Genomic DNA, 22,502 nt, shown 5'->3' on the forward strand with positions numbered 1-22,502 from the left:
TACCAAAGTAAGAATATCAGACACCAACAATTAAGGGACAGAGACAAATTTATCATTCATTGTCTTATCCCTGTGTGTTGTTCTATTTGTCCATAAGAAATGTTTGTTTTTGTGTTAAACCAACACACTTAACGTAATTTTAAACATAAATACTTTGTCTAAAAAAAGCTTTTTAAAGACAAGGATAACATAATTCAGAAAATCAATTATATTCGCATGTAGCGTAGAACTAACATTTGTAATTGAAAAAAATATTAATGTAGTAAAAAAAACACTGTAAAAGAACATAAGTAAGCACTGTTGTTGATGAGTATCTATACTAACAGCAACGAGCTAATGACTGCAGCTATGTCAGAAACATGACATCAATAGGAAGAGTAAAGGGGAATGCCTTAGCCACGAAACAGGAGCAGTGTCGTGAGAAATCGCATTGCAGGGTTAGAAAAAGGTTGAACTAAAAATGTTTATATTGTTCTGGAAAATAAACACAAACAAGCCGAAATAGTATATAATGAGCTTCGCTGCTAAAAATTATAATGAAAATCTAGTCCTCGATATCATCTTTTTTTTATATAAAGGGGGGAGAGGATTGGTTTTTTAATCATGCAGTTTTTATTTTTCATCTTTCATACAGGCGTTCAAACATTCGATCTAATTTTCACCCCATAAAATATTTTCCATAATTCATCTAATAGCTTAGTGGAATAATAATCTTATCCCAGTGTGGATATTTAACCCTGCGGGATTCTGCTGACCCTTACTTTAACTACCCAAAAAGACAGCATCACAATAAAAATATTTGCTATTAAAAAAGTTTGCAGTTTTAAGAAAACATTTTTTCATGGTTTGCCAATTTTAAATGGATGGGGTTTTGGGGGTTGTTGATTTACTTTGGGGAGGGTCTGCGAAAAATAATAGATTTAGGGGTAAGTAAAACATACAAATCAATTTTGTTTTTGTGTGTTGAGTTATTTAGATAACAGAAAATTCAGGTTTTCTTTCAGTTTCAGATTTTAACGCCAAATAATAATTCAACTTTAAGCAGCATCATTTTTGTCATTTTTGAAAAATCATAAAATAGCTAAAAAACTGTTGAAAACCAATACAAGTCAACCCAACAAACTATATACATATATTCTTTAAGTAAGAAATTATTTGAATGCTTTTATAGACTTCTTTTGACATAACCCTTTACCCTAGAAAAGGTCGCTCCCTTTACCCTTGCCCTATTGCACAGGGAATAGTATTTTCAAAATAATTTTTATTAAAAGTACAGATTGGTTATATCTATTTTTGAGAAGAGTACCTTTACCCTCCCAAGAAAAAATACCCCAGAGGACAAATTAATCCAATCCCAAAAATAACATAATTTAAAAGTTGGGGTTCTGGAGGCCCACCCTCTTTTTCTTCATTAGAGAGCCCCTTGAGGTAACCATTGCTCAATAGCTAGGTTGAAATAGAATATAATTAGAATTTGAATATGAGCTATTGTGCTCTAAAATAGCAAAGCACTTCCAATATCAAATTTATATTTATAGCAGTGGCGCGCACAGTAATTTGGACTGTTAACCATGAGGAGCCAAAAAAGTTTTGTTATAAGTGGGTGTTAAAACGCGCATCACCCCACTCCGATACGTCCTTGTTTATGGGTTATAAGAAAAAAAATGTATCTGAAGTTTTTTACTTTAATCATCCCTATAGCTGTCTTTTTGCACAGTTTAGCGATGAAAAACATGTATAAACCTTTTATGTAAAAAATGTATTACAAAACGTGTACATTGTATAATACAGAAAAATGGATAAGTATTCAGAAGTTTCATCCATGTAAATTATATTATGTTTGTGTGCTTTTAGCTGAACATAACTGTATATTAGATCTTTTCATGAAAATACCCTTTCTCGAATTTCATTCTTCTGCTAACCTAAAAAGTTACTTTAGGTGCCTAGAAATACATGTACAAAATTTCAGCTCTTTATCTCTACTGGCGACCTATCGCCAGGCATGTAAAATATCAACAGATAACGGTAGCACGGCGGTTTTAACAATATCTCAGTAATGTGCAGGTTTTAAGCTCTTCTGCATATTTCAATTTAAACACATAAGGCCAAAGATATTATATCCAAAAAATCTTTTGTCAAAGTCTACTCTACACCTAGCGCCAGTCAGTTTTCTAAAATCATGCATTTTATACCTGTGAAAAATGAAATCGCCAGCGCTAGGTGTAGAGTAGACTTTGACAAAAGATTTTTGGGATATCATATCTTAGGCCTTATGTGTCTAAGTTGAAATATGCAGAACACCTAAATTCACCTTCCAAGCCATTCTCTAAGCATTTTAAATTTTTTAATGAAATAACGGGATTTCAAAACTGCCTTTTGAAAAGGCCTAAAAAAACCGGCCAAAACAGGCAGTTAAACTTCTGTACCCCTACTTAACCCCCTAACAGACCCCCCCCTTTATCTCGGCTCCTGTTACAGATAGAGGCGTAAAACTTTTTTCTGGTGGTTCATGTGTATTTTTAGAGAAAATTACTTTTTCTATTCATAGCAGTCAGACCGCTCCTTATCCGCTTTTTAGCAGCCAGCCGCTAAATATTAAAACTGCTGTAGAGCAGCCAATTTTAAAGCTAAGAAAACCAAATTTTATGACGAACTATTATTTTTTATAACAAAAAAATACCTTTTCTGACCATCGCCAAAAAATGACAAATAACGGAAACCGCCAATTTTGGCGGTAAAATGGCGGTTGGCGGGGCTAAATAATATTTTTATCTGTTTATAGTTACAACTTATTAAGATATTATTTCAGTTAAAAAAAAATTGGCACTTCCAGCACCAAAACCGGCCAAAACAGGCAGTTAAACTTCTGTACCCCTACTTAACCCCCTAACAGACCCCCCCCTTTATCTCGGCTCCTGTTACAGATAGAGGCGTAAAACTTATTTCTGGTGATTCATGTGTATTTTTAGAGAAAATTACTTTTTCTAGTCATAGCAATCAGACCACTCCTTATCCGCTTTTTAGCGGCCAGCCGCTAAATAATTAAACAGCTGTAGAGCAGCCAAATTTAAAGCTAAGAAAACCAAATTTTATGACAAACTATTATTTTTTATGAAAAAAAATACCTTTTCTGACCATCGCCAAAAAATGACAAATAACAGAAACTGCCAATTTTTGCGGTAAAATGGCAGTTGGCGGCGCTAAATAATATTTTTATCTGTTTATAGTTACAATTTACTAAGATATTATTTCAGTTAAAAAAAAATTGGCGCTTCCAGCACCAAAACCGGCCAAAACAGGCAGTTAAACTTCTGTACCCCTACTTAACCCCCTAACAGACCCCCCCCTCTATCTCGGCTCCTGTTACAGATAGAGGCGTAAAACTTATTTCTGGTGGTTCATGTGTATTTTTAGAGAAAATTACTTCTTCTAGTCATAGCAATCAGACTGCTCCTTATCCGCTTTTTTAGCGGCCAGCCGCTAAATAATTAAACAGCTGTAGAGCAGCCAAATTTAAAGCTAAGAAAACCAAATTTTATGACAAACTATTATTTTTTATGAAAAAAAATACCTTTTCTGACCATCGCCAAAAAATGACAAATAACAGAAACTGCCAATTTTTGCGGTAAAATGGCAGTTGGCGGCGCTAAATAATATTTTTATCTGTTTATAGTTTCAACTTATTAAGATATTGTTTTCAGTTTTAAAAAAATTGGCGCTTCCAGCACCAAAACCGGCAAAAACAGGCAGTTAAACTTCTGTACCTCACTTAACCCCCTAACAGACCTCCCTCTTTCTCGGCTCCTGTTACAGATAGAGACGTAAAACTTTTTTCTGTTGGTTCATGTGTATTTTTAGAGAAAATTACTTTTTCTAGTCATAGCTGATCAGACTGCTCCTTATCCGCTTTTTAGCAGCCAGCTGCTAATTATTAAAAAAGCTGTAGAGCGGCCAATTTTAAAGCTAGGAAAACCAAATTTTAAGAAGAGCTATTATTTTTAACAAAAAAATACTTTTTCTGACCATTGTCGAAAAACGACAAATAACGGATACCGCCCAAATTGGTGGTAAAATGGAGGTTGGCGGCGCTAAATAATATTTTTATCTGTTTATAGTTACAACTTTTTAAGATGGTCAGAAAAAGTGTTTTTTTTTTGTTATAAAAAATACCTTTTCTGACCATCGCCGAAAAACGACAAAAAACGGATACCGCCATAATTGGCGGTAAAATGGCGGTTGGTAGCGCTAAATAATATTTTTATCTGTTTATAGTTACAACTTTTTAAGATGGTCAGAAAAAGTGTTTTTATTTGTTATGAAAAATAATAGCTCTTCTTAAAATTTGGTTTTCCTAGCTTTAAAATTGGCCGCTCTACGGCTTTTTTAATATTTAGCGGCTGGCTGCTAAAAAGCGGATAAGGAGCAGTCTGATCAGCTATGACTAGAAAAAGTAATTTTCTCTAAAAATACACATGAACCAACAGAAAAAAGTTTTACGTCTCTATCTGTAACAGGAGCTGAGATAGAGGGAGGTCTGTTAGGGGGTTAAGTAGGGGTACAGAAGTTTAACTGCCTGTTTTTGCCGGTTTTGGTGCTGAAAGCACCAATTTTTTTAAAACTGAAAATAATATCTTAATAAGTTGTAACTATGAACAGATAAAAATATTATTTAGCGCTGCCAACCGCCATTTTACCGCGAAAATTGGCCGTTTCCGTTATTTGTCGTTTTTCGGCGATAGTCAGAAAAGGTATTTTTTTTATAAAAAATAATAGTTTGTACAACTTTTTAAGATGGTCAGAAAAAGTGGTTTTTTTTTTAACGGATACCGCCATAATTGGCGGTAAAATGGCGGTTGACGGCGCTGAATAATATTTTTATCTGTTTATAGTTACAACTTTTTTAGATGGTCAGAAAAAGTGTTTTTTTATGTTATGAAAAATAATTAAAATTTGTTTTTCTTAGCTTTAAAATTGTCCACTCTACAGGTGTTTAATTATTTAACGGCTGGCTGCTAAAAAAGCGGATAAGGAGCAGTCTGATTGCTATGACTAGAAGAAGTAATTTTCTCTAAAAATACACATGAACCACCAGAAATAAGTTTTACGCCTCTATCTGTAACAGGAGCCGAGATAGAGGGGGGGGTCTGTTAGGGGGTTAAGTAGGGGTACAGAAGTTTAACTGCCTGTTTTGGCCGGTTTTGGTGCTGGAAGCGCTAATTTTTTTTTAACTGAAATAATATCTTAGTAAATTGTAACTATAAACAGATAAAAATATTATTTAGCGCCGCCAACTGCCATTTTACCGCAAAAATTGGCAGTTTCTGTTATTTGTCATTTTTTGGCGATGGTCAGAAAAGGTATTTTTTTTCATAAAAAATAATAGTTTGTCATAAAATTTGGTTTTCTTAGCTTTAAATTTGGCTGCTCTACAGCTGTTTAATTATTTAGCGGCTGGCCGCTAAAAAGCGGATAAGGAGTGGTCTGATTGCTATGACTAGAAAAAGTAATTTTCTCTAAAAATACACATGAATCACCAGAAATAAGTTTTACGCCTCTATCTGTAACAGGAGCCGAGATAAAGGGGGGGGGTCTGTTAGGGGGTTAAGTAGGGGTACAGAAGTTTAACTGCCTGTTTTGGCCGGTTTTGGTGCTGGAAGTGCCAATTTTTTTTTAACTGAAATAATATCTTAATAAGTTGTAACTATAAACAGATAAAAATATTATTTAGCCCCGCCAACCGCCATTTTACCGCCAAAATTGGCGGTTTCCGTTATTTGTCATTTTTTGGCGATGGTCAGAAAAGGTATTTTTTTGTTATAAAAAATAATAGTTCATCATAAAATTTGGTTTTCTTAGCTTTAAAATTGGCTGCTCTACAGCAGTTTTAATATTTAGCGGCTGGCTGCTAAAAAGCGGATAAGGAGCGGTCTGACTGCTATGAATAGAAAAAGTAATTTTCTCTAAAAATACACATGAACCACCAGAAAAAAGTTTTACGCCTCTATCTGTAACAGGAGCCGAGATAAAGGGGGGGTCTGTTAGGGGGTTAAGTAGGGGTACAGAAGTTTAACTGCCTGTTTTGGCCGGTTTTTTTAGGCCTTTTCAAAAGGCAGTTTTGAAATCCCGTTATTTCATTAAAAAATTTAAAATGCTTAGAGAATGGCTTGGAAGGTGAATTTAGGTGTTCTGCATATTTCAACTTAGACACATAAGGCCTAAGATATGATATCCCAAAAATCTTTTGTCAAAGTCTACTCTACACCTAGCGCTGGCGATTTCATTTTTCACAGGTATAAAATGCATGATTTTAGAAAACTGACTGGCGCTAGGTGTAGAGTAGACTTTGACAAAAGATTTTTTGGATATAATATCTTTGGCCTTATGTGTTTAAATTGAAATATGCAGAAGAGCTTAAAACCTGCACATTACTGAGATATTGTTAAAACCGCCGTGCTACCGTTATCTGTTGATATTTTACATGCCTGGCGCTAGGTCGCCAGTAGAGATAAAGAGCTGAAATTTTGTACATGTATTTCTAGGCACCTAAAGTAACTTTTTAGGTTAGCAGAAGAATGAAATTCGAGAAAGGGTATTTTCATGAAAAGATCTACTGTATATGTTATAACTTTTGTTTTTGTTATTTGAAATTATTAAACATGTTTCAGCAAATATTATGATCAAAAGTCATTATCAGAATATGGTTAAGTTTAGATATAAGTTTTAGAAAAGTAATACTAAAATTGTTGGAATCAATCTCTACGTAAATATCAGGCCTATTGATTATATATTATTAAAGTCAACAGGTTCAAAATATTTTGTGATGAATTTAATTGCCATTACAAAAATGTATTTCAACAAAATGGTATGAAATAAAAGTTTTCATAGCTGAAATATTTTAGACTTTTAGGTATTAATAGAACCAAGATAAATCATTATTGCTATGTTGTAAATATAGATAATCATTACTCTGTTCTAATAATGACTATATAAATGATTGTATAAATAAGTACTCAGTTAACAGTAGGGGAAAAGTACCACAACTCAAATCGATTCCTTTTATGTAAAATGATTGCTAAATATTTTTGCAATGCGGGGTCAAACAATAAAGATTCGCCAAAACAATATAAAATCAATCAAAAATGGTTGGGTTAACATACCAACCAGAGTGTGTTTGTAAGTTCTTAACGGATAGCTCTGATTTTAATTTCGGAATAAAAATAAATGGGCGGATGCCCCCTTACCACCTTCAATAAAAAAATGTATATGATCAGAAGTTAAGGAAAATTATTTTAAGCTACTTTTTTTATCAATTCAGGTTTTGGTAAATTGTTTAAAAGTAAAAGAATTATAACTCAGAAATTTAGAGATATACAGTGGACATTAATTTAATCCTTTCTAATTTCTAGGTGTGACCTTAGCAGCTAAAAAATTATTTGGGAAAGAAGTGCTGTTGATTAACTTATAATTAATCGGTAGTTTGCCTCAAATAAGTTTGTCGAACATAGACCCTGCAGAGTTAGGACTCCCCCCATCTCCCTTATTTTTAGTTTATCTCCAAAATAAGAGATAGGGGGGGGGGGGGGGGCTGTGATCGATAAAACTTTGAAAGACCAAATTATTTTTTCCTACATAATTCTGCTGATGAATATTTGTTAAAAAATAACATTTAACCAACTAAGATTTTTCTTTTGTAAAAATGAAGTAAGAAGTAAAACTTATATTATGTAAGATATGATTAGATAATTAACTACATCTCACATTTTACAAAAATGCACAAAATAATTTCAATAATTTTCATATCTGCTATGTTTCTTCAAAACAAAATATTTTTTTTCTTGTACTAAGGATAGTAATGTAAACTTTATTTATAGTAAAGTTTGAAATATTTACCTGTTCTGAATGAATTCTGATTGGTTGAACATTATGAAGTTAGTAATTGTATTCCAATGAGAAAACCCTACATCTATAGCAATTAAACTTGTAAATTGTGTTTGTACAGTATTTCTTTTCTCTTTTATGTGTTTTGTTTATGTGTATACATGAACTTAATTCTCTTTTAAATGATACAGAAAATAACTTTTTCTATGCCTTATTGACCAACTAATAGTTTATGACTTTTCTGAATTTTAATTAACTGTTGAATTGTAGTAACACCAAATCTGATTTTCCCTTGGGTAAATGAAAAAGAAAAAAAACAGTTTCCCACCAATTTAAAATTGAGATTAGTGTCTTTTACTGTATTGTTGTAGCCTAGGTTATTTAGGTAAGGTTAAGATGGGTTCATGGTAAACTATTATTGATGGAGCCACAACAAGACAAGGAGTTATTTTTGTGGGCCCTTGTATTGAGTTCATTTTATCCCAAAATGCAAAAGATATTTAGATGGATAAGATATAGGTCCGTTGCTAAATGAAAGGTAAATTGCAACATTTAAAAAAACACCCAACTTGCTTATCAATCTACACAGAATAATTGTATAGCAACATGAATATTTGGTTGATAGAAGCGATGTTACTCTATAACTAGGTTATGTACTTGTCTGTATGTCTTTTCAACTGTCTGTAGCTCTATTAGACACTGATCACAAAAATCAGCCCTGTGGCGTCATAAAAATGAGAGATGAGGGGAGAAGTAAGAAAGGAAACTCCTAAAAAAGAAATGAATAATCCCTCATTTTTATGACGTCACAAGGCTGATTTTTTGAGATACTTTGTAAAGCTTCATAAGGTCTAAAAATATTTCAAGCCTAATAAAAGAAAAGAAAAAGCCCTAATTATCGATTTATTTATAACTAGTTGTTACAAGCCTAGGGGCCTCTAGGGGCAATTGAGGTGGTGTGGGGTTGGATTCGACCCCTCCATATTATATATATTTTTTTTGGGGGGGGGGATGAATCTTTTACTAGGGGCCATTTCTATTTGGAGGGTGGAGGTACCCTCTCCCAAAATAGGTAGAAACCTCCTCTGCATCTATAAGAAACTTTACTGTAAAGGAGAACCATATAGGTTCAGCGTTTAACGAGATCCTTAGATACAGACAAAATCAGCTTACTACTCTAAAAAATAAGGTGGCTGCAAAAAAAATTTCACATAAATTGGACATGATTGTCTTTGCTTAAATAATATTGAATATTTCAAAACGTGCCCGTGTACTTGCACGCGCAAATGAAAGAAATTGCAATTTGCATACCAGGGCTTGTACAATTGGTGCAAAATAACATATTATTATCTTCAATTCTTGTAAAATTATGCCTTTGGTTGCTATAACATTCGTTCTTTATAAAATAACCTCTTTTCTCTAAAAACTTGAATAATTGATCCTTTATAAGGAGAAACAATAAAAACATAAGCCTTTTGATATAATATTTTTTAAGGAGGTTTCGTGAAAATAAAAGGGGTTACTTTATAAAGAACGAAAGGCATAATTTTACAAGAATTGAAGGGAAGAATATGTTATTTTGCACCAATTGTACAAGCCCTGGAATGCAAATTGCAATTTATTTCATTTGCGCGTGCAAGTACACGTGCACGTTTTGAAATATTCAATATTATTTAAGCAAAGACAATCATGTTCAATTTATGTGAAAAGTTTTTTTGCAGCCATCTTATTTTTAAAAGTAGGAAGCTGATTTTGTCTGTATCTAAGGATCTCGTTAGATGCAGGGGAGGTTTCTACGTATTTTGGTAGAGGGTACCTCCACCCTTTAAATAGAAATCGCCCCTAGTAAAAGATTCCCCCCCCCCTATAAAAAAAAACAAATATAAAATGGAGGGGTCAAATTCAACCCCACATCACCTCTCTGAAGTGATAGAGGTCGAATTTCTTATTTCCAAAATTTCTTTTTTTGAAATACATTAATTTCTGTCCAATATTATGTTTCAGTATAATCAATGCATAAATCCCTTCAAAAATAGCCAATTTAACAGAATCAAACTTTAAAAATGACAGAAAAGTAAAAATAAGCATTTTTTCTGTTGATTTTATGGTATCTGTGCATATAAAAGGTAACACCCAAATTTGCCGCTTTTTAGTATTTTCATCAATTTTCCTTGAAATATAAAGATATCTTAAAACTGATTGATTGGGCTTGTAAAGGAACCATTTGAGTATCTTTTGTCGAAAAAGGTCTGATTTGTGAGCATTTTTGACCAAGTTGTGGCCAAATAATAATAAAACATAAAAAAAGGTAACACACTTTAATTGTGATCTATAGAAAGAGCATTTTTGTAAATAATCATTGGGGATATTCTTATTACTTTAGATCCTTGGGTATTTGAAATGTAAAATATTACCTGATTTGTATAAACTAAGGGCTTTGAATAATGAAACAAAGCACGAAAACGGGGGGGAGAGGTTTTGGGGATTCTCCTGAAAATATTACACTTTCTTTATCCGTCTGTTTGTGGGGCTTTTCCTTGTGTATATTTCTTTGATATTTTAAATCTTGTTCAATCAGAATACTATTTATCTATGGTTGTTATATCCCTTTCTCCCTGGTGTAACTAAGATTACATGGATCCAGTTATATCAGGGATAGAGGGATAGGTAATTCCATATATAATATAATATTTGTGCCAAAAGATATCTATAAACAAATTACCTATTTATTTCCCCTGAACAATTAAGTTTATTATTGGTCCACAGAAGATATTATGCTATTTCGGGAATTGCCGTTCCCTTTCCAAAAAACTAGGTGGTGAACAATTTTCAGCCCCCCTCCCCAAAAAAAAGGTGTTCGACGGTTTGTAGCGTTGCCGCTTATGGGCTTATGGAAGATAATTAAAAACCTAAAAAATGTTTTGGAAGAGGATTAATTTAACTTTAATTTACCTATTACAGTATCCCCTAAAAGATGTAAAAACATTTTTATGGTTTAAGCAAACACTTTATACTTAACCAGCGGCTGCGCCCATAGCATACTAAAATTTTTCGCGGATTAATAGTTATTTATCGCATTGTATTACAGACAGCTTTCCACGGATATAAAAATGAAAACTTGGAGGATTATATAATACCTTTTTGTCAAGATCCCTATACAAACTTTAGAAGCTAGAAGTTTTTTTTTGTACAGAAAAATCTCGTAAACATGTAGAAAAATATGTTTATAATGTCTGAAGAAGATTGAACTAGGTCCAGAAAGTTGTAAAAGCTTTGTCCCTAGAAGCTAATGGCAAAGTAACTCTATGCATAAATCATAAAACAATTACCAGATTTTTTGTCAAGATTTTGATTAATTTTCAATTGTTGTTTGCATAAGGGCTAATAAATTATAATGCATTTAGTGAATGTTTTTTTTATCTATCTATCATATTTATGTATCTATCTATTTATCTATCTATCTATTTATCTATCTATCTATCTATCTATCTATCTATCTTTCTATCTATCTATCTATCTATCTATCTATCTATCTATCTATCTATCTATCTATTTATCTATCTATTTATCTATCTATCTATCTATCTATCTATCTATCTATCTATCTATCTATCTATCTATCTATCTATCTATCTATCTATCTATCTATCTATCTATCTATCTATCTATCTATCTATCTATCTATCTATCTATCTATCTATCTATCTATCTATCTATCTATCTATCTATCTATCTATCTATCTATCTATCTATCTATCTATCTATCTATCTATCTATCCATCTATCTATCTATCTATCTATCTATCTATCTATCTATCTATCTATCTATCTATCTATCTATCTATCTATCTATCTATCTATCTATCTATCTATCTATCTATCTATCTATCTATCTATCTATCTATCTATCTATCTATCTATCTATCTATCTATCTATCTATCTATCTATCTATCTATCTATCTATCTATCTATCTATCTATCTATCTATCTATCTATCTATCTATCTATCTATCTATCTATCTATCTATCTATCTATCTATCTATCTATCTATCTATCTATCTATCTATCTATCTATCTATCTATCTATCTATCTATCTATCTATCTATCTATCTATCTATCTATCTATCTATCTATCTATCTATCTATCTATCTATCTATCTATCTATCTATCTATCTATCTATCTATCTATCTATCTATCTATCTATCTATCTATCTATCTATCTATCTATCTACCAATGTATAATCACCATGAGAAAATGATATTTAGTAGATCAAAAGATCATAGTGAACGACTGACTTTATATGAGACGTGTGGTAGAGCAGTCAATTTCTATTTTGTGGCTAGCGGCTGTAATTTTTTCGGAGGTCATCACAATCTCTCACAAAATAGATTGAACTCTGATCCTAGAAAGTTAATCAATCAGGATCTAAATGGAAAAGCAAAAAAGTATATATCTACTTACACATAAATTCTTTCTCCTGATAGGAGCCTTTACCTGCGGTGTTCTAGCCCTACGGGGCTACTCATCGTAACCTGCCCTGACCTAGATTAATAAACAAATAAATCTCCCCTCCCCCATTTATTTTCAATTTACTCAAGAGCATTTTGAGGGAAACGACAGGTATTCTAAATATAATAACTCTATTATTGACATTAGACATTAAAGGTGACAAGGAAGCAAGATATTTTATGTGTAAGACATCATATTTTATAGGTGGATAGAAAGTTAGACAAATAGATAGATAGATAGATAGTAGAAAGATAACATATAGAAGAAAGATAGACAGATATGTAGGAAAATAGACAGATGGAAAAGAGAAAATAAGACAAATAGAATAGACAAAGAGGTGAAGCTGCTGATGTAGATTTAAAGGGTACATGTAAGTTGTCATTCATGTCAACATGTAAAAGATCATTTTCAAGTTTTTTAGCTTTAGGATAAACAGAGATAGATTAATGGAAGATTTTTAATCAAAATTAACAGTTTTTATTTTCGATTTTATTTTATTAAAAGTTAGAAGTACTACTATCACAAGTTAGTTACTCGTAAGCTTTACTTTTAATCATGTTCTTATCCTTGTTCTTATAAAACTAGACTTTTAAAATTGTAAAAACGAATGACTATGAAAAAGATACCAAAATTATCAAGCACCCTTAAAATTATTATGGTTGTAGAAAAAGAGTTGGGTATAGTCACTTTCGTGACAACGCACCTTAAGGGGTGATTCTTCGTATTTTTCACAGTAGCTTTTCTCCTATTTGTAGCCCCTGCGGTGGGCTCTAACCCTGCGGGGCCAATTGCCTAACCCTCGGGGGCAATCACCTAACCCAATATAACCTAACCTAACCTAAAATAACCTATAAAAAGGCATTTTAAAAATACGACGAATCGCGCCTTAAGGAGCGCGTTGCCACGAAAGGGACTATTCCTGTGGTATTCGGCAACCGTGAGCCATGTCTATGGCACCCCTGATCTGGGGTTCGGTGGAGGGTCAATGGCCCTCCCCCGAGTCCTGGGGAAGGGGTCTAGTGACCCCCTCCCTACGCTTAGAATTAATGATTTGAATCTGTCATGTTTATTATGGTTAACTGTATTCTTAATTCTCCCCCACCCTTTCCAGGGATGGGGGAATCATTATTGCCCAAACTGACCATTGTATATATATTATTTATGCTTTTATGTTATGATTATTTATTCCTATCCATGTAATTATTGTTTGTTGTATATAACTCCAGTATCTCTTAACCCTTCAATAAAGTGACAACTGAAAGTAGATGTTGATCATTATCTAGTGAAAGCTAGAGAAGCGTAGCTTCTCTATAGTAAGGTGTCCACGTCTGTCACACTGCCGTAATCTAATTGAACTCCGGTGTCTGCCATTGATCCTCGGCGGATACCACAACTTTGGTGACAGCTGTGTGAGATTACGGCGAACCACAAGTGTAGAGCAGACGCGCATCTGAGGCTAAGGTACTCCCAGCAGTGAATCTGGCAAAACTGACGCAAGCAACCTGAATTACCCACCCTGGACAGCAAAGTTTAACTCTGCATCCGGCAGTTGTGGAAGCAAAACAGCGAAATCTGACGAATAACCGCGAGCAGCGCTGATATCTAACGGAGAATTGAGCGCCAAAAGGGCTGAAACAGGCCTGCGGACCGGCTGAAACAAGCCAAATACGTGTAGACGGCTGAAAATAGGCCAACTTTACTGCAAGAAATAGCAGGATCCGAACCAGTGGCGCTAGCAGGACGGGACATTCCCTGCCGCCGATAGGCTGAAACATGCCACATAGCTGCAAGCTGCGAGCTAACATACGGGTGTAGTGCACCAGAACAGAGAAAAACTACGTCAACCCCGAGTATCCTGAGAAGCTACAACGCAGCCACCCATCTAGAAGACAGATATTATATCACATTTGCAGGGATTACCACCCTAATGTGATGACCAAACAATAGATTTATGAGCAAAGCTTGGCAAACAAATTGTTGTGTTGTGATAAATCTAAGAATAGAACAGGCTTGGATTACTGTTTATTGTGATAACAGCTAAAAATAGAACAGAGTTGGTCAACAAATCTGTTATGCAATTGTGATAAGGACAGCAATAAAAGTTAGATGTAATATAATCAAAACAATTTCAAGCCCACAGCACAATAACAAATACACCCCTTATTCCAAGGGAAGGGGAGGGGGCCCCTCTCCATTTGAAGACAAATACAATCAGGGTTATATAACAGATAAGCCTAAGATTAAGAAGCAGAGGCCCCATTACACCAACACACAGTTACCCCCTCCCTCACAGTGGGAACGGCCGGAGTTACCCCCGTCCCCTCACGCGCTTCCCCCTTCCTACCCACACTAGGCTAAGTCCGTCTGTAGTGTGGAGCTAGCGATCGGATATACAGAGCGCCATTCACGGGTAGCGCAACAAAGTGCGGAAAACATCATAAATCCAACGGACGAAGCGGACCAATGAGGGAGCGAGCTGAGGGGTGAGAGCGCGTTTTCCCCGTGTGCGCGGATTTGACGGCGCGAACGCGCGTTACAAGGACAGAAGATTCCACGCACACACACACACACACACACACACACACACTTTCACACCAGAGCAGAGCTACTCCATAGCATCTAACAGGGGTATTTTTAGCAAATAAAGAATTGCAAGTTTCTTTCCTCCTAGCTCTAGTGTGATAAGGGAAAACCCAATCAGTTCCTGACAGCAGTTCAGACCCTCAACATCTATCTACCTCAACACCTAACTATTGATAAGTACAGCTAAGTTATACCTTTGCAAACTAAAACTCCCAACCTAGTGATACAAACAGTGTTGGCTGTTAGGCTAGGAAGCCTCAAGTGACAACCCATTCATTGTAGTCCTGTATAACTTTGTGCCCGCCGTTTCACCGTTGACCCAATGGACCAGCATCAAGTCCCAGGAGGTGACCAAGCCCCAGGATGGCTCCAGGATGACCCTCAGCCGGCCCCAGCCGAGTACCGCAAGCTGATGCTGAGCAATCTGCCGGAGTATAGAGGGCCGCCCAAGCAGTCCTGGTCGGCACATATCCGCCGACTGGAAATGTCATGGGCGGCTTACCGCGTGCCACCTCATGATTCCCTCAACCGCCGCAACGCCCTACTACTGTCATTGGTAGGGCAAGCGGCGGAAATGGCGTCCCATCTGTTTGGCGAGGCAGGCCAAGCCTTGACCTACGAGCAGGTCAAGACCGAGTGTGAATTGTTATTTCGTCCTGCTTTTGAGTCCCAAACGCTTAAACAAGCGTTTAGGGACTACAAGCAACACTCGACAGAACCTATACAGGCGTACATATCAACAAAGTGCGCCTTGTATAGGGACGCCTACAATCATGAGGATCTTGAATTGTTGGTGGACGAATTAAACCGTGGAATTCGTAACGCCAATGTAAAACGCCTCATGATGAACCATGAAATTGCGAGTGTACCTGAGTACACTCGCAAGGCCATGTTCACCGTGACCATGGTTACTAAGCAGCTGAAGGAGGGTGTGTGCTTAGTCGACTCGACCGACGGGCTGACTGGATCTGCCTGCATCCAGTTGCCCCAATATGACGAGTCGGAGCCAATGGAGATTGGCTCCTTGGCTCCGGGTCTCCACCAGATGGGGAAGGTCGCTCCAGATGACAAGGTTCCAGGCCGCTGCTACCGCTGCCAGGGGAGAGGCCACCGAGCTGGAGACTGTCCAACGCCTGTGGAAGTTAGCCTAGAGGAGAGGCGCACCCAGCCACGCCGTGACCGTTCTGCCAAGTGTGAGCGTTGCCACTATGACGGCCACACGGCGGCCGAGTGTAGAGCTGACTGGGCCCAGGTAGCCAGCCGCAGGCGCACCGCCGACAAAGGTGCCCCTCCAGGGAAGCCCAGCCGAGTGGCCCATATGGAAGGGAGCGCGCCCCCAGCACCACCACCGCAAGCAGCCGCCTCCAGAGCTGCGGACCGAGCCGATGGGATGCCGCAGTTCGGGACTGTCCCAGCTAGGATCAACGTACTGGGCGGCGCGGCTGAGCCCAACCGGGTTGGCCTAGGCTTCAGTCTTAACCATCTGGGGCCAGAGCTGATACAGCCCAACAACATAGCCGAGCCAGAGGTGCTGAGGCCCCAGCCTTTCAGTCTCAATATGATGGAACCTGCCCGACCGAGCCTACCCAGCAAGAGTGGAGGGGCGCTGCCCAGCGTCCCTGAGACGGTGTATGGGGAGGCCCTGGCAGCCGCTGAACGAGAGAGGCAGGAGGTGCTAGCCAGCACCTCTGCATCGATGTATGGGACGCCACCCGGCGTCGCCACCTGGGATGATGGGGGGGTGCTATCCAGCGCCTCCCACCGTGTGCCTGGGGCGACAACCGTCGCCGCCACCGAGATACCTGGATCCTGGAACGAGCCAGCCTCCAACCTGATGTCTGGGGCGACAACCGTCGCCGCCACCGAGAGACCTGAGTCCTGGAACGAGCCAGCGGTCCCAGAGGAAGGGGTGACACCCGTCACCCCCAGCCAGCCAGCGCCACCAGCCTGCAGGGAGAGCCCAGCTACATGCCAGCCAGCGCCACCAGCCTGCAGGGAGAGTCCAGCTACATGCCATCCAGAGCCCTCTACCAGCCAAGGGAACCCAGCGGCTCACCATCAGGATAAGTTGAATTTGTTAAATGTATTGAATCCAAAACCTTGTAAACACCCAGCCTTGCCTGTGCCCCCTGCACTTGAGGCTGGGGAGATTGAAAATTGGGAAAATGAGGGCTTGCCTGTGCCACATGCACCTGAGTTCCTAGGGCAGGGGAGGGCATTGAGTAAGGGCGAGCCTGTGCCACATGCACTTCAGCCCCATGCCACTGGGCATGCCTTGGACCAGGGAAGGGAGCATTTAGGGCTAGGGGAGCCGACACCCAGGCAAGTGCCAGTCGCTTGCCAGTCTGTCATTGGGGAGGGTATCGGGGTGCCTCGGCCGCATACAGATAACGCTCAATGGAAATTTGTGTCTAGCCAGGAGCAGCCCAGCCGTGTCCAGCCCCAAGAAGCAGCCGTGACCAGAGCCGGAGATCCCCAGCCGCGTGCACGAGGAAGATGGTTACCTGGAAGCCTCTCCCATTGGTGGATGGTCCTGTGGGGCCTCCTGCTGGCAGCCGTGTGGCCTACAACCAGCTACGTCCTGGTGGGGTGGGACTGTGCCAACCCCACCCATGTCACGTCTTACAACAAAGAAAAGATGTGTGACACGGAGCCCCTACACCAGGAGGTGCCCCTGGGCCACGACATCCACGTCCTGCAGCAAGTCAAGGTGAGGGAAACCACTGGGTTCAGCTGTCAGCTCACCGTGTCCCAGTGGACATTCAGGTGTGGGGTATGGGGTCACCTCTAGGTGACCTCGGGCCCCACCCTCATGAGGCCAACCAAGATAGACCCAGAAGCGTGCCGAGACCTGGCCAGGAACCGAGTATACACGTTGCCAGGCAAGACCCAGCCACTGACGTTCCAGCTGAACCACCCCCTGTTCTTCACCGTTGATGTAGTGGGCGCCCTCGTCAACAGCCCCGAGGGGGTGGGTTGCGAGGGGGAGGACGTCCACTTTGAGGGCCAGCTCTACCGCAATGAATTAGTGCTCCAGGAGCGGCGGCTGCTGGTCAAGGAGGAGACCTATGTGGTGGAGGATGGACGGGTGGAGTCCCAGTCTGACCACCTGACCCTCGACTGTCCCCATTCTGAGCTGTCCTGTATCACTGGGGAAGCAACCTACGTGTGGGACCACCTGGGAAGAGATTGCCCCTTGAGGCTGATCCGCAGCCTCCAGCCCAGCCTGGTGAGGGATGCATATCTGGTTGACCATCAGGCCCAGTTTTTCATCAACATGACCAGCCCCACCTCAATTGTGAACTGCGACTTCGAGGCCCATGCCACCAACCATCCAGCGCTGTTTGTGGCAGCTGACCCAGCCGCGGCTGCGCTGCCCCGAGTGTCGGCCAGGGATGTTGACGTTCCCCTCCAAGCACAGATCCATGCAGGTTATATTGGATTCACCCTGGAAACACGCATGAGGAGCACTGCAGCAGAAGAAGTAGCGGCCAACTGCTGGAAGCTCCAGCAACTAGATCCGGCCCACCCGGTGCGTGTCCAGGGGAGCACGTTCTCGGTACTGAGGGGAGACATCCTGCTGCAGCTGACCTGCCAAAGGCACAAGTATGTTGTCCGTGAACACAAGGAGTGTTGGGACAAAGTGCCAGTGGAGCCCACCGGTTTTGTAGACGCCGTGACGCGGGTATACAGTGAGCACGCCACCAAGATTCCCTGTTCCTCCACCTACCCCCTGACTGTGCACGCAGAGGAAGGCTGGATAGAGTTGACCCCTGCTCCCAAGAAGAGGCCACCCCCGCTGGATACGCCCAAGCAGTTGTTGACAGACCCCTTAGATGACTTCAGTTCAGGTGGTTTGTATTCACAGGCTGAGTTGAACGACTGGCAACAGCTGCTGGCGTTCCCAGCATACAAGAGTGCCATGCTGACCGGCCTATCCTATGGCTCCTGCGTTCAGCAAGGCAGCTGTTCGGCCACAGGAGACCATGGGATAGTGTCCTACAACATTGACCGACTGGCGGAGGAAGGAGAGGCAGCCCTGGATGTCTGGGCAGGATTTAGACAAGCCATCCACGAGTGGGGAGATGGCGCCGCCATCCTGTGCTTGCTGCTGCTGATCCTCAAACTGCTGGGGGACCTCACCATCATTTCTCTGGCAGCAGCACAAGGAGGAGTCCGGGCAGCCCTGAATGCGATATCACAAGTGTTCCTGTACCACCCAGCCTTGTATAAGAAGGCGATGGCTAGAGCCAGGCTCAACCATGCCAAGTCCCGGGACTTTTCAGTGGACTGGGATGCCATCCCCATCGGCAGGGAAGCAGCCGAGGAAATGGTGTCTATGAAATCAACGGACAGCGGGCATGACCGCCCAGGTAGACCAGGACCGCCCTCTGGCAGACCCCGCGGCCCCTCAGGAGGACAGGCCGCTGCTCAGACACTCAACCTGGCAGCCAGTGCCCCAGCCGCTGCCAACAACAACCCGCAGGTCCCACTGCTGACCGTTCCAGCAACAAATGTGCCACCACCAAACCTGATACCTGCCGGCGCTGACCAACGTATCCAACCCAAGGCAGCCTCTGCCTTCTACCCCACATTGGGAGCCCATCAACCCTAAGAAGATACTCACCACTAGGATTCCATTGAATCATTATCGTTTGTATATATTTTTAGCCCTAAGGAGCGGGCCGAAGGCCTCAACCACTGTCGGAAGTCTGGTAGGGAAACCATCTCCCAGCCTTCCGAGGGGAGAGTTGTGGTATTCGGCAACCGTGAGCCATGTCTATGGCACCCCTGATCTGGGGTTCGGTGGAGGGTCAATGGCCCTCCCCCGAGTCCTGGGGAAGGGGTCTAGTGACCCCCTCCCTACGCTTAGAATTAATGATTTGAATCTGTCATGTTTATTATGGTTAACTGTATTCTTAATTCTCCCCCACCCTTTCCAGGGATGGGGGAATCATTATTGCCCAAACTGACCATTGTATATATATTATTTATGCTTTTATGTTATGATTATTTATTCCTATCCATGTAATTATTGTTTGTTGTATATAACTCCAGTATCTCTTAACCCTTCAATAAAGTGACAACTGAAAGTAGATGTTGATCATTATCTAGTGAAAGCTAGAGAAGCGTAGCTTCTCTATAGTAAGGTGTCCACGTCTGTCACACTGCCGTAATCTAATTGAACTCCGGTGTCTGCCATTGATCCTCGGCGGATACCACATTCCCAAAGAGTTTATATAGTAATGTATAAAGATTACGATGACACAATTTATAAAAGTTAAGCTCAGAAATTTATAATCTTACATTAACAGTACTTATGCTATTATAAGAAAAAAAACTAGAATGTTAAAAATAAATGCACTGACAGGCCTTATTTGTAGAGTAACAAAATTTTAAGTAGTTTCGTGAGGATAGGAGCTACTTAAACGGTTCCCCAAAATTTGCGTCATTCACGTCTGTGTGTGTGTGTGTTTGTACATGGTTTTGAATGCGTCATTTTTGTAAAAATGGTGGATGGAAAATTTGCTCTTGTCAAAAATACACCAATAGATTCACCGTTTCAAAAAATCTCGTACCTAGCCTGAGAAAACCTTTACAAATTGGACAATTCTCAATAAACCTTTAAAAATGATGTTTTTTTAGTCATTTCTAAGGCTGGGAACGACATATATATTGAATCGGACAAAAGTTCCTGATTCTACTACTCAAGGCCTTTCCTGGGAGCACCATGAAGCCATAGTTCTGATTCAATAAATTTTTAACACCCATTTACAAATAGCTCTACAATTGTATGTCTGGTCGTTGGTAAAAATTTGGTAATAAAAGGTAAGGAAGCAAAATATGACTTTAACTGACTTATAGTTGGAAATTCATTATTAAACTGGGTAAATACACAAAAATATTTAGCCCTCTAGCACTAATAGCAACTGAGATAATTTGTGGAATGGACTTGAATGTCGTCTTTGCATATTTTTAAATTAATTAAATACATTTTTAAGTAGTTGCATTCTAAATCTCAATTTTTAAAAATTCTTTTTGGGTCAGAAATTTTCTTTAAGTTAGTTTTATCTGTTACACATCCCCTCTTTGTCTAATTCCGATATAAACCCACCCTATTATGGAATAGTTATATTATAGAGCAATAAATAGAATTTTTAAAACAAAATGACGGTTGTCTTTAAGACAGAACAATTTCTTGGACAATATATATAAAAGGCAGGTAAAATTCGTTAGATAATACAACGGCAGACGGACATACCAACGGACAAAACCATTATTACACAACAACACGCAAACACACACACACTCACACAAAAACACACACAAGTAACCAAAACGCAGAAATAAGAAAATTTGGAGGGAAAAATGCGAAATTCAAAATCATGATACTTTTTAAAGTTCAGGAAAATTATACCTATATACTTTTATTTTTACAATTTTGCAAGTAATAAAAACATAATTTCCCCCCTTTTGCCTTGAACTTTAAGGCTAAATATTAGAATTTTGTTTAAAATAGGCCTTCAATTTTATATAATTCTTGATAATTTTTACTTTTGCATTAGTAATAGCGAAGCTAAGCTATTATTAAGTCTGTACGTTCAATTGTCCAAACTTTTGTATAATGACGATTTTCAAAAATTTAAATATCTAACGAAAAACTTAATATTTAGTGATTTATTGACAACATATGTAAGATAAATAAAAATAAGCGTATGTACTGTATTCATTTGAGAAGAATTGACGATCCCTTGCTACTTATGCATATAATTTTTTAATTTTTTTACTTCTTCTAAAAATAAACACATTAAATAAACATTGCAAATTTTAGATGTCTTTGGGCGTTTTCTATCTCTCTCTTTCTCTTTCATCTTTCTATCTTACTTGCAACCCCCATTTTTACTCGATGACATATATATATGTGGTGTTAGAATAGTAGCTATCTGTCTATCTATCTATCCTAGTCCTTTCCGAATTTCCCGGATTTTTATATCCCCTCTGTTATAGCTTTCCCCAATATCTCTATCCTTTCCCCTTTTTCCCTCTGTCGGAATTAATTGGGAGATGGAGGGAGGGGGAGAAAGGGAAAGCTCGTTTCCGTAGTAAGGAGGGATAGAGAGATGGGTTCTATAAAGAGAGAAAGAGAAAGAGAGAGAGAGAGAGAGAGAGAGAGAGAGAGAGAGGGGGGGGAGGAGGGGATGTATATTAGTAGATATAAGAACGGAACGAAACCTACATACGAACACACATCTAACAATTTTAAAAACAAGTTAAAATTGTGAATTTTACAGCCCAAACACACAAAAAAAGAAAGCAAAGTTATTTTAAAGTTAAACAGAGTGATTTTTTTTATACCCTTTACATATGTTATTACAGTTATAAACATAATTCTAAGTGAATTTTAATAAGATATTATAAAAAGTGATTCATAAAGTTAAATTTAGTCTGAAATGGGCCTTAAATTGATGATTTTAAAGCCGGATTTGTCAAAGTATTGTTATGTAATATACAGTGAACATTTTATG

Source organism: Acartia tonsa, chromosome 8 (assembly GCF_053477335.1).
Source record: "Acartia tonsa isolate MP-2025a chromosome 8, ASM5347733v1, whole genome shotgun sequence".
NCBI lineage: Eukaryota > Metazoa > Arthropoda > Copepoda > Calanoida > Acartiidae > Acartia > Acartia tonsa.